The sequence below is a fragment of the Cavia porcellus genome, unplaced genomic scaffold (genome assembly GCF_034190915.1).
Source record: "Cavia porcellus strain 051 isolate PalLab524CR breed Dunkin Hartley unplaced genomic scaffold, mCavPor4.1 scaffold_1, whole genome shotgun sequence".
Lineage (NCBI taxonomy): Eukaryota > Metazoa > Chordata > Mammalia > Rodentia > Caviidae > Cavia > Cavia porcellus.
The window spans coordinates 122,383,670-122,400,920 of NW_026947484.1; the positions used below are offsets into that span (position 1 = coordinate 122,383,670).

The 17,251-nt window shown below is 40.1% G+C and overlaps 1 long non-coding RNA gene across 1 annotated transcript; it reads left to right on the plus strand.

Moving 5' to 3' along the window:
• Positions 1 to 7,165: 7,165 nt before the first annotated feature.
• On the plus strand, positions 7,166 to 11,566 carry LOC134472731 (uncharacterized). The gene is made up of 3 exons (XR_010042667.1): positions 7,166 to 7,227; positions 8,182 to 8,274; positions 11,511 to 11,566. It is a non-coding gene; the product is annotated as an uncharacterized LOC134472731 (long non-coding RNA).
• Positions 11,567 to 17,251: the final 5,685 nt, after the last annotated feature.

The window sequence follows — 17,251 nt, forward strand, 5'->3', positions numbered from 1 at the left end:
ATTGAATCAGACTACTAAATATCATAAATATGTCAGTTCTACCTAAGGTGATTAACAGACTCCATGCAATTCCAGAAAAATTAAGCCCCCCCCTTTTTTTGCAGAAATTAATGTGTTGAGAGGACCAAAAGACGGAGGGAGCCATAAGGAAAGGGATGGGGAAAATCAAAAGAGAATTAAGATGCCTCCTGTACATGTACACAAGGAATGTAACCATTATGTGCTACACACACTGACCAATAAAAAATTAATATGTCCGTTTTAAAACTTATGTGGCAGGGGATGATGGTGCACACCTGTAACTCCAGGACACAGGATGCTGAGGTGGAAGGATTGCTGGAAGTTTAAGGCCAGCCTGGCCTACATAGGCAGTTTAAGACCAACCTGAATTACATAATGGACCATGTCTCAAAAGACAAACAAACAAAACATATGTGACAGCATTAACACATATTAGATAACCAAAATAATATCGATAAGAATAAATAACAAACACACATACTAGCTCAATTCAAGACTTCTTACACAATTATAGTAGAAAACACAGTGTGGAACTGGCATACAGATATACTAACAGATCACCGGAATAAAATGGGGAGTCCAGAAATATATGCATACATACATATTCAATTAAAAGTCAATAAAAAGCACTACATAGTTTTAATAGGAAAAACTATGTAAACACGTGGACAGAAGTGACTTTTAAATTTGCACTTCATGCCATACACAGACATTAATTCAGGTAGGTTAAAAACCTAAATGTAAAACAAAAGGCATAATGATAGTAAACATAGGAAGCATAGAAATGAATATATTTTTGTGACTTTGGAGCAGTAAAATACTTAAGTAAAAAGTACTAAACATAAAGGAAAAGCTTTGTTTTTTAAAAAATGCAAATAAAATGAAAACCAGCCCTCATAAGACAAGATATTTGTATATGTACACATAGTTGGGACTTAATCATTGAGTATAAAAAAAGTCAGACAACTCATTAAATACTGATGAGGATGTAGTGGCACATGCCTGTAACTCCAGCACTTTGAAAGGCTGAGGCATGAGGACTGTAAATTTGAGCCCAGCCTGGGTAAGTTAATAACTTACTGAGAACTTGTTTCAAAATAAAATATTTTTAAAAGGCTTATTCTGTTCTTTTGCCCAATCCATTTTACCTCAAGGAGAAAAAAAAAAGAAAAAAAACTAAAACAAAATTTCAAAACTCATCAATTGAGGGCAACAATGGTCCATATATTGTGCATTGTCATCCCCAAATCACTCACCCAGAACACAAGACATCTGCATTCAATTATCCAAACAGTACCAGCATAAATCGTTCTCTTCAGGGAACTCAGAGAAATCAGTAGTATAAGTATCTTAAGTACTTTTTTTTTTTGTCTTTTTCCTTTTTATCGGTACCGGGCATCGAACTCACGACTGCCTGCTTGCAAGGCAGGTGCTTATGCTGCTGAGCTAAATCCCCAGCCCCAAGTATCTTAAGTATTTTTATACATATTTTGCTTCAGCTTCTCACACTGAGACAATATGACGTTTACAGATGTGTGTCTTATTTATTTCACTAATGAGTATGGTCTCAATTTGCACCCATTTACTTATAAAACTCTCCAGTGTATCCTTCTTTATGGCTGAGCAGTACTCCATTACATAAAAATACTACATCTTTTTGTTATCCATTTCTCAGGCTATTGGCACTTAGATTGTTTCCAGATCTGGCTATTATGAATTGTGCTGCTGTAAACACGTTGCACATATATCACCGTGGAATGATGTTTTTAACTCTTATGGGAAGATACCCAGAAGGGGAATAGCTGTGTCCTATTTGACCACTTTGTGTTTCCACCACCAGTGGAGAAGGGTTCCTTTTCCCCCTAACCCCTCCAGCATTTGATATTGGTTGATTTCTTGATGTTAGCCATTCTTTCCATTGTGAGATGAACTCTCAGTGTTGTTTTAACTTGCATCTCTCGAATGACCAATGATGTTAAACATTTTTTTTCATGTATTTATTTGCTGTTTATATTTCTTCATCTGAGAAGTGTGTATCTCAGATGTCCCCTTTTTTTGGATTGGGTCTTTAAATCTGGGAGGACGGATATTTTTGAGTTCTTATATGTTCTTGATAGTAATGCTTCGTGTGAGGTGCAGCTGGCAAACATTGTCTCCTATGTTGTGGGTTGTCTCTTCGCTCTGTTGGTGGTTTCGCACCCTGCGCAAAAGCTTTTTAATAGAAAGAGATCCCAGTTGTTTCTCTGTCATAGTTCCTGTGCGATCAGGGTTTTGCTCATAAAGTCTTTGCCTACACAGATGTCTTCATGAGTTTTAACTACTCTATCTTCCAGCAGATTTAATGTTTCTGTTTGAATAGTAAGATCTTTCATCTATTCTGATTTTAGCATGGTACCTGATGAAAGATATGGATCCAGTTTTAATCTTCAGCATGTGTAGAGCCAGTTTTTCCAGCAACATTTATTAAAAAGGCTATCTTCGATGTGTTTGGCACCTTTGTCAAAGATAAGGTCATTTAGTGTGTCTGCAGTTGTTTCTGCATCTTCTAATCTGTTCCATTGATCTTCAGGTCTGTTTTCTGCCAGTACCACAGAGCTTTTATCACAGTAGCTTTACAGTATAATTTTAAGTCAGGGGTTGATGTCCCTTGTCTTGTTGCCCAAGACTGCCTTTGCTATTTTAGGTCTCTTCTTTTTCTGGATGAAATTTAGGATAATTCTGTGGGATATGCTATGGAAATTTTGATTGGGATTGCATTAAATTTGTATGATGGTTTTGGAAGTATGGCCATTTTCACTACATTGGTCCTTCCTATCCAAGAGCACAGCATGTCTCTCCATTTTCTAACATCCTCTTCAATTGCCTTTTTCAGAATACTGTAGTTTTCAGTGTAGAGGTCTTTTACATCCTTTGTTAGATTGATTCGTAGGTATTGGCTTACTCTTTTTTAAGGGAAGAAGTACTGTGGGGTTCTAGAATTGAAAATTAAGTCAATCAAGCTGGATGTGGTGATATGTACCAGTGATCCCACCACTGGAGAAGTTGAGGCAGGAGGATCTCGAGTTTGAGTCTCACGTGGGTAATTTAGTGAATTAGCGAGACCTTGTCTCAAAAAAACAAAAATAAAAATAAAAAAGTGTTGGATATGTAGCTTGGTGCAAATCCTCAAGAACACACACATTTTGTGGTGACTGAAGACAGAGATAAGGTGTATATGTGCTATGACTCCATGCATATGAATCTCTATAACATGCAAAAAAAAGGGATAATAAAAATTGGATAAATTCTTTCTCTAAATAAAGTAAAATGGAATAAGAATAAATTTTAAAAGGGCAGAAGGGCCTGAGATTATGAACTGTTTTACATGGTAATTATATGGATACATACAGTTGTAAGAACTCATCATAATATGAAATCTGGTCATTTTATTGTATTTAAATTATAACTAAACCTCTTTAGTTAACCCAAACTGGCCTGGAACTCACTATGGCCTGGAACTCACTCTCTTCCTGCCTCAGTCTCCAAGGGTTAGAACCATAGTTGTGTAACATCGTGTTATAACCTCCATACTATTGATGATCTACCAATTCTCTACTAGTACATGAAGCAACATGGATGAGCCTCAGAAATATTTTGAACCAAAGATGCCAGATACTAAAAAAACCCATTATATATTTCTATTTAATGCACTTTATTTACACATGGAATTAATTGGTAGTGATAGAAATCAAAAGAGTGGTTGTCAATGAAGGGTGTGGTTTAGTCAGAAAGGTTTTCTAGGGTGATAAAAATTTCCTGTCTTGATCATGGTTTTGGTAACATGGTAAAACATTTATCAAAACTCTTCAGGTTATGTAAATGTAATCTATACATTTTATTGCATGTAAATGTTTACCAACTCTAAAAAATTTTTTAAGGAAAAAAGTAACATCAGTTTCTATCCATCCAAAATAACTTGTGGCAAAGATGCAGGCAAATGGGGTCGCACACAGGAAACTTCTCTAGGAGATGGGACCTGGGTCCCTTTTAAACAAGCAAGATGTCATCTGTATCTGTTTAAAAAATAACAGATACATTTCCCAGTCTAGCAACCCCTTTCCCAGAAGCTTACCTTACACAGGAGAGAGAACAACTATGCAAGCATACTTCAGTTCAACTTTTACCGAGACAATGCTAGTGATGGCAGAAGATCTGGGAACAATGTCAGAGTGCAGCAGCCAAATAACTGACAGATCTGCCCCCAAGGGAAGGACATATTTATCTAAAAGATAAAGTAGTTATACCGGTTGTCATGAAGAGAATCCCACAAGTTAATGCCCAGTGCAAAAGAAAGCACATACAATGACTTAATTTTTGCAAAATAAAGACAAAAGGATGTCACCTGTATAAATCTTTTGTCCACCTATTTAGGATTGTGTGGTAGGAAACATATTGAATTCCTGACATGGGTTTCCTTAGGGATGAGCAGAGGTGGAGAAAGAGGAAGAAAGAAACAGAACAAAGCTAAAACACTTCACTAAAATAAAGCATGCTTTTAATATCATGATATCACTTTTTTGTATAGTTATATAAAATATATTTCAGAGATATAGGTGCAAAGACATTTATTAAACTATTCACTTTTGATTTTACGTTTTTAACATTTATTTATTTATTTATGTTTGAGAAAGGATCTTGCTGTGTATCCCTGGGTAGCCCTCAACTTGTGATTCTCCTTGCTCAGCTTCCCAGATGCTGAGGTTATATCACTATGTCTAGCTAGTCACTTACTTTAAAGCATATATCTTACTATGTACCAAGCACTATTCTAAGTGTTTTCAAATAATAACTGATTTGATCTTTGTAACAGTCGTCTGAGGCAGGTATTGTTAGTTCCTGCATTTGAAAGATAAGGAAAACGAGGCTCAGAAAGGTTTTCCCATGACATAGCTAGCAAGCAGTAAATCAGGGATTTAAATGCAGGCATCTGAGCTCCAAAGTCTATACTATGAGCTATCGTTACCTCTTGTTAATAAAAAGTAAATTTGCCATCTGTACCTTGCTTAACGCACTAATGTTTCCTTAAGACAATTCTAACTCCTGCGATGGCTTTTAAGGTCTTGCATGAGCCGTCCCCTGCTGAACTGTAGATACACTGAACCTCCCTGTCAACTTTTATAGGTTTCTTTTCTGTCTTGTTGCTCACTCACCTTTGCCTCAGTCACCTGATGGTTGGCTCTGTCACATTCTTCAGATCTCAGGATAATATTCTTTCCTTCAGGGGACATTCCCTGACTCCCTTAAGCAGGTCCCTCCTACACTACTCCAGCATAACACGCAGCAAACAATGTGAAATGTCCTATTTGTGCTGATGATTTGTTGACTGTTTATGTCTCTCGTGTAGATTTCCACAGGAAAATCTTGGCCTCTGTTGCATCTCTACCATTTTGCACAGTGCTTGATTAAGAGCAGGTACTTAGAAACACTTTTTGAATGACTGAATACAAGTGGATAAATAAAAGCAGTACTGCCATGTGAGGCAAGGCTTGGTTCTAGACTCACATAGAACAGGGTTTGACTCAATCCTTTGACTTTTGGAGCCTGTGATGTTTCTTGAACTATGTTCCATCAGCTGTAGGGAGGTAATAATAGTATCTACCAGGCCCAGTATACATCCTCAAGGTAGCTTGGCTATTATTACATCACTGCTATCTTCACTCTTTGGCTACATCAGAAATTACTGTGCACCCTGTGGGGTGAGAGCATTTGGATAAATCCTATCACTTCTCCACTCAGCTCCAGTGTGGCCTGACTCAGTGTCTTATGTTCATAATTTTGCTCAAAGCCAAGAATGCTTCCATACAACTGCTCTCTGTTTCCCCCGTGTTTTTCTCAGCCTTTGTCCAGTCCCCCTTCCCTGCTTTGTATTGTTCTGAATGCTGCCTGAATCAAGCCAGGCCTCTTCTTTGCCACTGGAAAGCACCTGTAGGGATGTAAGTGACACATCTACCACCTAACAGGGCAGGCTTAGCACCGGCAGGTATTTGATGCAGTAAGATAGGTTAACCTGACTTCTACGGAAACACACAGTGGCATTTCAGAGTACAGAGCTGACAGATTCATGTTTTCTCTTCTTCCTGGGTCACCGGAAACAATGACTGCTCCACCCTTCCCAGGGGTTTCTGGGGGAAACATTGATATGGACCAGTTCAGTACAGGTACCAAAGACAGCAAAGAAAATGCAAATAGGGTTAAAGGATTTTCATCAGTGGAAAAGCCCTGGAAACTAGAAAATAAAAAAGAGCCCTAGGAAGTCTTCCTAGACTGTGCTGTTTACTAAACAGGGCAGAAGCGATTGATTCTCCAGAGATCAGTCAGAGAAGATATCCTGGAAAAGTACCGAATTCTCCAGGCTTATGTCTGCCAACTCCTAAAATTCTTCCTGCCTCCAACATTTTGAACTAATTTGTAGTTGTCCGAGTATATTTTCCTGTTCATGTGATGCTGCCCTATCTTTCCAGAATGGCTTTTCTACCCTTCTCCCCTCTCTTCTACCTTAAGAACTCTTTGGGGGCTGCATCTGCTCCACCACTAATCTCAGTACCCAGTGCAGGCCTGACACATTACAGGTATTTCAGAAGCTTCCTGGTGCACATGGGAAATGTGAACAGTTTAAAGGTTAAATCTGGAGATATATATATATATATATATATATATATATATATATATATACAGCCTGTTCTACAACAGAATTGAGCCTTTAGAATTAATTGTCTCCAAAGATGATATCATTTAATGTCAAAAGGAAGGTTGAGCACAGTCTTAGAATATGGTGACAGAGGGGAGCTGCAGCTGTCAGAACACAGGTGGGCAGTGGACTAGCAGCAGGGCGTGTGCTCAAAGGGTCCTGTGTCAGCTCTGAGGAGGGGACATTTTTGGTAGAGTGGTCTCCTCAGAGCATATACATTTTTTTGTGATTTTTTTTCAAAAATGCTCCAGGCTATGGTCAGACCTGGAGGTGTCATGTTTTGACAGTTTTTGTACAGATTTTATACAGAAATTCTTGCTGTTTTCCAGAAAAGTGTCACTACTGTGAACTGTGTGAAACCACAAAGTCTTTCTAGAGTAGTAGTGCTTATAGTTTCTGTCTCTGTCTTTTTGTCTCTGTCTACCTGTCTGTCTGTCTGTCTGTCTGTCTCTCTCTCTCTAAGGATGCACACCTACTTGGTAAGTGAGGGAAAACAAAACAATTTTCTCTGCTGAGCTCGGTAGCCACCCTCCACAGATCCTTTTCTCATTCTCCATCCTTGATGGTAAAACCACCACAGAAGAAGCCCACTGGCTCCTCCTTATCTGGGTCTTCGGCAGATGCGCTGAGCGCATCTTTTCTGAGACGGCTTCTGAGGTGGCTGAATTTAAGAAGAGGTATTCACCACTGTATGTCTCTCTCAATCCGTACTGTTATCTGACAGTGGGATTTAAAATTTGCATCTACTGAATATTCATTTATCCAGTGAGCCTTTGATTATTTCGGAGCAGAGTATGTGTGTTGATGGGGTTAGTGGCCCATTCACAACCACTTTTGATTTCAGATTCTTGTTACCATAATCACAGACTCTCTTTAATTAATGCTTTTGTTGAAATTATTACTAAGGGTGTTTATTTCTACATTGGAATTAATGCAAGGATGCTTTTCTCATGCAAAGAAGTGTTCCCCCTTTCCTTTCCCCTGATTGCTATGTCAGGAAGGAAGAAGACAAATAAGACCTTTGTGTATTATTCCAAAAAGGAGGCCATTTATGAGAGGTGTATCATGTAGCGGAAAGATGATCATTATTTGACTAATACTTATAGAGTCCAACTACTGTTGAGCTGGTTAGGTGTTCTGCATTCAAGTCTTAGCCCAGTCACTTACTGCCTATGTAACCAAGAGTTTCTAGTTTGGCCAGGACTGTCCTGGATTTAGTATTGAAAGTCCTGCAGTCCTAAGAAAACTTCAATCCTGGAGAAATTTGACATTTTGCACTGATTTATAAAATAAGTCATTTGCACTGATTTATAAAATACAGAAGTTGATTTTTTATGAGTTTGGTGTGGTGTCAAATTAGATAATGCAAAATAACGTAATAAATTATAAACTTCCATATAAACATAGTACTGTTTATTTTACTTTCTTGGCAGGTATGTTGGCCAAGGTCTAGCGATAGAACTGAACTTCTTTACTAGTGGCAGATCTCTGGAGGAGTGGAACTCCAAGATTCCACAGGCTGTCAGGTAAGTTTCCTTTTCTCCATAGGTGGTGGAACTCAAACCCAAGGCCTTTCCTTTTATAAGAAAATAGTCTGTCACTCAGCTACACACCCAGGGTTAAGTTTCAGTGAGACTGTCAAGTGCTCAAGAAAGGTGGCAAGATTACATCTAAGTTCTGAAGGCAAGTAAGTAGTAAAGAAGTCCAAATGAGGAGGCTCTGGTCTGCTGGTGTGTTCTCTGTCCCACAAGTAGGTACCAGCAGGGAGCCCCCAGGACAGAGAATTCCACTCTGTCTGGGTGTGGACTGGGGAGAGGCTAGCATATGATATGAACATCCAGACACATAAGCAGGTGTGTAGTGTCGTCTGTGGTGTGAACAGGACTTAAAGTCACACATCATGGTGAACAGGGGCAGTGCCAACCCAGAAACTCCTGTGGGTGTCTTGGAAGTGGTTCTTGGATAAAGAACCTCCCGTTTGGGTTGTTCAGTACTCATGACTCTGAAACAGCATTCCCAGGCAAGGAATAGCTCCTGTTAGACCAAGAGAATGGTGGTGAACTTGGAAGGTAGCTAAGTGCTATCCACTCTCTCCTCAAACACACAGTGTGGAGGCTGTGGGCAGCCGGGATCTCAGGGACCGCCAGGCAGCAGTCTGGGAGAGGCAGCTTCTGGTTCTCCCTTTTCCACTACAGGGCAGGCAGACTGCAGGTAACAGTTTTCCATTTTTCCTCTGCTAAGTGAGGCTTCTGCAGGAAGAAATCAGTCTACTATTTTACTTAATCAGATATAGCGAAGTATGTATCGTTTTCCCATTTCTAGGGAGCTAAGATTTATCAAAATTGCAAATTGCCTTTTTCAAATAAACTTTATCTAAATAGGTTGTACCTTCCTAGCAAGTATTTAGTCTGTGGGTGAGTTCTAAAAAGAGATGAATAGGAGTTTGTCCATTTTATGTTATTAAATGCTCCAAAAGATTAACTCATTAATTCTCGCTGCCTCCTTGAGAGGATTGTTATCCGTATTCTTCAGCTGTGGAATCGGGACAGAGTGCTGCACAGAGGAGCCTTGCCCAAGGCTATGCAGCTGGTCAGGGCGAAATCGGGCGCTGCTGGCCAGCTCCCAGGCAGGCTTTCCCTCTGAGGTAAGGAGGTGCCTTGGGCCTGTGTCAAGGTGGCTGCCAGAGACTGAAGAGAAGTGTTCAAAAGCCATAAGCCTCTGAGAAAGACAAAAAAAAAAAAAAAAAAAAACCAAGCAAATCGCACTGATTATGGATGCCAATCACTGAGGCAGTGTGATAACACAGACAGCCACCAGCTTGAAGCTGGCCTTCCAGGGTTCTGTGACAGCTATGAAATGAAAGCCAAATGAAAGGTGCTAATAGCATTGTGAGGGAATGCTTAAGCAGTTTGTATAAACATCCTGGGGATGGTTGTCAAGAGTTACAGTGATATTTTTTGTCCTGTTGCTTTATATATGTACAGTGCTTTCCAATTCTGAAAGCATTCTCACATGTATAATCATTTCTCAACAATAATTCTTCAGATATAGTAGACGTGGCTGAATGTGCCCTTGGGTCTGAAGTTGAAGTGTGAACTTCCACTGCTTCAGAATGTGACTGCGTTTGGAGATAGGACTTTAAAAAGGGGATTAAAATGAAGCCCTTAGGGTGAGCCCTGATCCAATCTGACAGGCCCATAAAAGAGGAAGAAAACTAGGATACAAAAGGAAAACACTGTGTGAGGACACAGCCGGAAGGTGCCCATCTGCAGCCACAGAGAGCGTCTCAGGAGAAAGGAAACCTGCCCACACCTTGATCTTGAACTGTGAGAAAATAAATTTCCGTTGTGCAAGCCACCTACTTTATGGTCTTTTGTTGTGCAGCTCTTGCAAATTAATACAGTAGACCATTTTGGAATATCTTTAAGCACGTTAGTTATGCTCATTTCTTATCAGAAATATATTTGTAATATAACCTTCACAGATTCATTAATAATGATAACACTTATGAAGACCACCATGCACTGTGGACTGGTGTAAACATTTTTCTTTAATCCTCATAAAAGCCCTGCAAATGAGTCAGTGGAGGAGAAACTGATTTCCAATCAGTAAATGCAGAAGAATGAGAGAAAAGAAAAAAAATTGCCATGGGGCAAACATTGATGTACACTAAAATTAGTTGGTGAAAATATGAGAAATAGGATATTTGCATAGTCTCAAACTATCTCCTTGTAAGGTATTTATTAATATCAAAGGTAAACAATATTAAGTTCACAGTGGGGAAACCCACCATGCATCAATTTAATCTGATCATCAAGGTTAACTTCACTATGACAATGTTGACTGTCAATTTGATTAGCTGGAGTGGTACCTCAAACCCATCTGGGTATGTATGGGTGGGTCATGGATATAATCTTTGGGGTTCTATTTAGTCCATGATATCTTTCCCTCTGGCTCTCTTCCTGCTCTCTCTTCTTGGTTGCCATGAGTCAAGCAGGTTTTCTCTGCCACAATGTTTCTGTCTTGTAGCTGGACAGCCACAGATTGGAACTGTGAGCCAAAATAACCTCTCCTCCTTTAAGCTGTACATGTCAGTAAATGACAGGTGACTAATACAGAAGTTGGTTCTGAGGAGGAGGTTGGGGCTATGACTACATTTGACCATGTGGTTCAGAATCCTTTGGAAGTAGCTTGCAGGAAGAGTTGGAAAGGTAGCTAATATAATCACCAATAATAAGGCATATTGCCATTATATACCCCCAAGGGGAAGGGCAAAACTGTTATTCTAGCAAAAATGTACAAGCTTGATCTGCTCGTCAAAAAATAAAGGACATTTTGATAACACTTGTTTTGGACTTTCTATAAGTATCACAGATTAAAGAAGACAAAGAATTATGTTTATAATTATCATTTATGATTGGTAAGTGCAGTATGGGATCCTGGACTGAATCCTAGAAAAGAGTATCAATGGGGAAGCTGGTGCAAATTCAAATGAAGCTTGTAGTTTCAATTAGTGGTTTTGTGCTGATGTCCATCTTGCTTTTTGTAATTGTACTATGTTTATATAAGATGTTAACAGTAGGGAAAGCTGTATAATTTTTACAACTTTCCTGCAAGTCTAAAATTATTTCAAAGTGGAATGTCTTTCTTTTCAAAAAACATCCCACTCAATGGATATCAGGTTTCAGTGATGCAAAATGAATAAGTTCTGGGGATCTGCTGAACCGTATCCTGCTTCACAGTGGTCTTCTCTTCTTCGCAGGGGGATTTTCCAAAATCCCTAGTGGATTTATGAAATTATGGATTCGCTGAATATGGTAATGTACTATATATTTTCCCTCTGTCCACTGCAGGGTTGCGCATAGTATCGGAATTAAGCTGTCACCCTATGTTTTATGTTCTCCTGTTTCCTTTGACTCACATTTCTTATGCTTTCAGGCTATTACTCGTAAGATAAGGATGCTTGAAAGTAAGTACTGCTATACCTGACGGTTGATGTGAAAATCAGATGTCTACTCAATGAGTAGCAGGCAGGTGGAATAAACTGCATGAACATAGCAGAGGGAGGGAAGACAGGGTTAGAGGAAAGGAGTGAGATTTTATCACACTGCTAAGGATGGTGTGCAATATAAAGCTTTTGAATTGTTTATTTTTGGAATTTGCCACTTAATGCTTCAGACTGCAGTTGATTGCAGATGACTAAAACCTTAGAAAGCGAATCCATAGATAAGGGACGAACACCGTAGTTAATAAACTGTTTTAGGGGCAGAAAGATATGCTCGTCTTCCTTGCCCATGATAAGGGTCACACGTAGCATTCCTATAACAAAAGATAAGTTACCAAAAGAAGCAGAACAGACTTGTTTAATCAAAGTCTTACATGATGTGGGAGCCTTTAGAAATTAATTCCCAGGGGAACTTGCCTATCTTTTTGCTTAGATTTGATGAAGAATGGACAGTTATGTGGAAATGAGAATGGACAAAGGACATGTTCTTATGCAGTGGACCACAATAGTTTTGGCACCAAAGACCAGTTCCATGGAAATAGCTTTCTCACAGAGTGGGAGTGCTTTGGCAATTTTCAAGCACATTACACTTATTGTGCTTCTTATTTCTATTATTATTAAATTGAACTATATAATGAAATAATTATGTAACTTGCCATAATGCAGAATCAGTGGAGAGTCATGAGCTTGTTTTCGAGCAACTACTCAGTCCCATCTGGGGCTGAAAGGAGCTGGTGACACCTGAAATGTGTTGCTTATGTGCAGCCTGCTTACTTTGTAACCTCACTTTGGTTACTGGGACTGCAGAATCCACACTTCAGACAGACAGTTAACAATGCAGCACAGAAAAATAAAGAAAATACACAACTGCTCTGCAGTGGAGGCTCTGAGTTCTCTGGAATGTCGGGGGAGAGACCTCAGATTTCAGAGTGGTGCAACAGGGAGAAAGGAGGTGGGGACATTGCCTGGAGAGGCCTGAAAACCAAGGGAAACGTCCCGGAGGAAGACAATTATAGATGGAAGCTGAGGAATGCCTTGGGCAAAGAAGAATGGATGTGGAAAAGCCCAGGAGACGTGACTAAAACAGTAAGAATGCAATGTGGAAATGTGGAGTCATTGTGTGGTTAAGAAAAAGAAAAAGATATTTCATCAGAAATTCTCAATCCGGTGCCTTTAGGAGCCATTCACACTGATAGTCTCAAGAGTAAGACAGGAAAGAGGCATGGGAGTTCTAGCAAACGGGGGAGGACTGGCCCACAAAAGGCATCTGAAATGAAAATAAAACAACACCAAACCACACACCACAGTAGGCAAACACTTACTGCTGACCACTTTCTGCCCTGGAGCTCTGGGTTGAGCTTATTTTGTGACATAAGTGAAAACATTCTTGGCTGTTAGAATAGAGGGTATAGCTAATGAAGAATTATTTGAGCTTTGAGTAAAAGATGTGCAGCCAGGTAGGCAGCTGTGAGACAGGCATTATTTCACTAGGAGCACTAGACCTGTGGCTTTCTGTATTGTTGTTAGATTACTACTGCCACCTGGTGGTCACTGAGGCTGTGCAGGCACCAAAAACAAAACAAAACAACAAAACAAAACAACAACAACAACAAAAAGCAAGTTGCTGTCTATGTATGTAGGCTGTCTATGTATGTCTATGTCAAGTTGCTTTCACTTCCAAATATTTGTCTTGTGACTCATGCTGCAAAATATCCTAACAAGCTGCTGGATGCTGTATAGAACTGATTGTGAATAGCTTAACTTTTCATGTATCGTGAGGGTTGTTACTGTTATGGCTTGGTTGTTCGGTCAGTACATTGCTCTGCCACTGCTGGGTGTCTACAGTCATAGCATCCCTTTGGCGTACCTGCAGAAATTCAGCTGGCATTTGAGATGCTGTGTTGAAGAGATTAATGTCTGATTGGGCATGGAAACTAAAACCTGGAAAGACTGTCAAGAAATTTGGACTTACTCATTAGTTTTTTGCCTTTGATCAGGCCATTTGTGTATCTGTTTATTCATTGTGGGGCTGAAAAGGTTCAACATTTCTCCACTGGATCATTTTTAGGGGAAGAGGCGAGGTTTCCTTTGAGGAACTTTATGAGATTATTAATCTTGTAAACTTTGTCTGGGTATGGCAGCTTGGGCTAAGGAGGAGAGGAGGTAAGTAAAGTCTGGCTTGCTCTGTTGAGACCAGTTCTAATAGAAAAAAAATTAATTTAAAAAATTATTCATGCATGGGATTCTACATACAACAGGTAGACAGAGGTGAACATCAGTCTTCTTCCTAATTTATCTCCAGTTCCCTACTCTAGAAAAAACCAGTGTCACACAATGTCTTGTCTGGCTTTCTGGGGTTCTTACTCCATATTCTCTTTTTATTAACAGAAAAAGCAATGTATCATACACACTGCTCTACGGGGTCTTTTTTAAAGACCAATTTATACATAAGTGTTTCATGTCAAATCCCATACACTTTAGCACAGTGAGACAATATGTATATTTAGGAAACTTGACTAGATGGTGTATAAGTCTCCTGTGCAAGAGCATTTCATGACTCTTAAACTCATATTTTCAATCTGATTAAAGCAAATGACCCATAGACTTCTAGCTACACAGAGACCAAAAGCATTTGAGCTTAGTCTTGGTGTAAGGCCTTTGACAGACACAGAGAATGTAACCCCCCAAGAAGAAGACCTCAATTAGTGTTTCCAGCTATGATGCTTGTTTGGCTGCTGTTAGCCATAGTCTATAACCATGGGCCAGTTAGAGTAGCACAGTGGTAGCACAGCAAAGGAACAGCTCATGTAGACCTCTGGGTACATTACCATCAATGACCGAACTTAAAGGACTAAGAGGAAAAGGGCAAGAACTTGTTAAATTTTAAGTTATGGGAGATAGCTTTCTCATCTTATAGAACACTTTTGAAAATAATTTTCCTCCTTTAGACAGAATCAGATTTCCGTAAGACCCATATCTTTCAGGCCTAATTATTTGTATAATTTAAGAGCTCTAAAAAAATTTCACTGTCTGTGTTCTGATTTGTCTGTAGAGGATTCTGATTTGTCTGTAGAGGATTCTGACTTGTCTGGGGATGGGACACAGGACCGGTATTTTCAAAGGCTCGCTGGATGACTCTAGAGGCAGCCAGAAAGCAGTAGACTTTCAGTCACTAGCTAGGGATCCAGTTCTTTCTCCAATGGATGGTTGTGTCTGGATGAATGGAGAGTTCTTTTTGACTTCTTTCCTTTAATTGTCAATTTTTCTTTCCTTCTTTCTGCTGTATTATCTAAAAGAATCTTGCCCTAGGCCAGACACTGTAGCCAGTAAAGCCTTGGAGGCGAAACCAAGGAGCTCCATCTTCCCCATCCCTAGGAATTTACCTGTGGCTCTATCTTCCCCACCCCTAGGAATTTGCCTCTGGTGCGAAATGAATACCAATGGGCTACCTGTGCATCCCTAATGCTCCTCAGGCACCACCCCAAACCTAAGCTACATGTGTGCCCCCACTCCACGCGTCTGATGGAGAGATCACCACCCCCAGGGAGAGATTGCCAGACCCCAGTGACAGTGCTAGCCCTGGGGTACTATGCTGGACCCTGGAGGGTCGGGGGCTCTCTCATCACATTCTTAAAATAAAGGTCATTCATATTTCATACTTCTTATCTTTTCAGCCGTGCCACAATTCTATCATTATCACTGTCTTGGGTTGTTGCATTTAGTTGTTATTTTTGTTTCTGTTTTCATGTTTACTATGTGGTCCAGGCTGTGTAACCCAGACTGGACTTAATCTTGCAATCCTTCTGCTTCATTTTCCTTAGTGCTGGGATTACAACCTCCTGTTTCTTGTTTTGATGCTAATCAGTCCTCTTCCGTAGTCTGTAAACTGTCAACTCCTATTCTTTCCAGTCCCTCTCAGATTTAGCTACTGAGCATGTTACCTGAGAGTAGTGGCCAACAAATTCTAGGTCAGTGGATCTCAGACCTACATTATCACTCCCACCAGGGAAGTCTTTAAAATATCCAGTTCTTAGCCCATCTCAGAGCTATTGAGTCGTAAATTTTGATACAGGTTTAAGTTGTCTATTTTAACAAACCCTCCAGCTCACTCTGGTGGACCCTGATTTGAATGAAATCCACTGTTCCCAGACTAATGCAAGATCAGGAGAGGGAACTGTATTAGTAGTCTTGGACCAGCAGCGGGTAGTGCTGAGTTAATTGTGCTGCTTTGAATGCTTTTCCTTAGTTGCCTGTTATACAACTCAGGCACCCACAGGCTGAGCAGGCTGCAGTCTTTTCATCAGAGTGCCTCTGTTTCTATCCTATCTTGGTATTAGAGAAAGAACTGAGCTTCTTGATTTCTCTGCCTCATGCACCAGTGCTCCAATCTGTAGTGCTTTTCCTACACCCCATCCCTGTCTCTTCACCCCTGTGACTCCTGACTCTGAGAGAGGACTCTCCAGTTCTCCCAAGCTAGAAACAGATTTTCCCTAAGGGGGCTTCCAGGAAGAGTTTGTCTTTATACTTAGCAATCTCATCTGACCAGCCATTCAGCATGGCTGGGCCTTCTTCTGCATGAGGGACTGCTGGTGACTCCCTCTGCGGTCAGAAGCTAATTTCTTATTTGATTGGTGCCAACTTTTCCTCTACGGAGACACTACAGAATCAGTGGAGATTGTAAAGTGATGGGAATGGATTAGGTTTCAAGCGGTTCTAGAATTTAAGAATCCCAGTGGGCATTATCCTTCAAGATCCTCCTCTCAGAAGACTGTCTCTTTATTCTGACAACATTGTCATTGTTCAAAATAAGACCGGAAGAGGTCTTCTTGGTCTGCTGCCATCCCGAGTTTGATGTTTGTGCTCTTCCATAATCTGGTTTCATCTTCCTCCACTATCTCTCCATTGCCCACTCCTCCAACTACAGAAGTATTTGCTGTTTCTTGAACTTACCCTGTACTTTCACATCTTCTTGAATTTGTCATTCTTATTGTCTAGAATTTTTAAAAAAACATCTCTTTGCTTATTAAAATTCTATTTATCTTCCAATTGCCAGCTAAAATGCTACTGTTCCTATGAACCCTTTTTTAGTCCTCAGAATCATTACTTTCTCTTTCTTCACATGCTTCTCACTTTTGCTGGTATTAAACATATTTAAATACATGCATCCGTCAGAGGTAAACTTCTTGGCTACAGGAAGCTCCCTTCATAGCACTCAATGTATAGAAATCTGTAGTAAGCTCCCATGGCGTGGGCCAGGAGAAGAACCAGAGCTCCCAAGATCCAGCCATGACGGGACTCAAGTAGCTTATTCTTCTGCCCTCTTGGTAAGCACCCGTGGTGTGGGCCAGGAAGAGAACCATTACCTGTGAGCCTACTGCCACATGGGCTGCAAATCATACACCCCCCACCATAGCTACTGGGGATAGATATCTCAGAATCTATTGGGAGGATGACCATATGTAGTATAGTAAATATGGGGGATTTCCTTCTATCTTCTG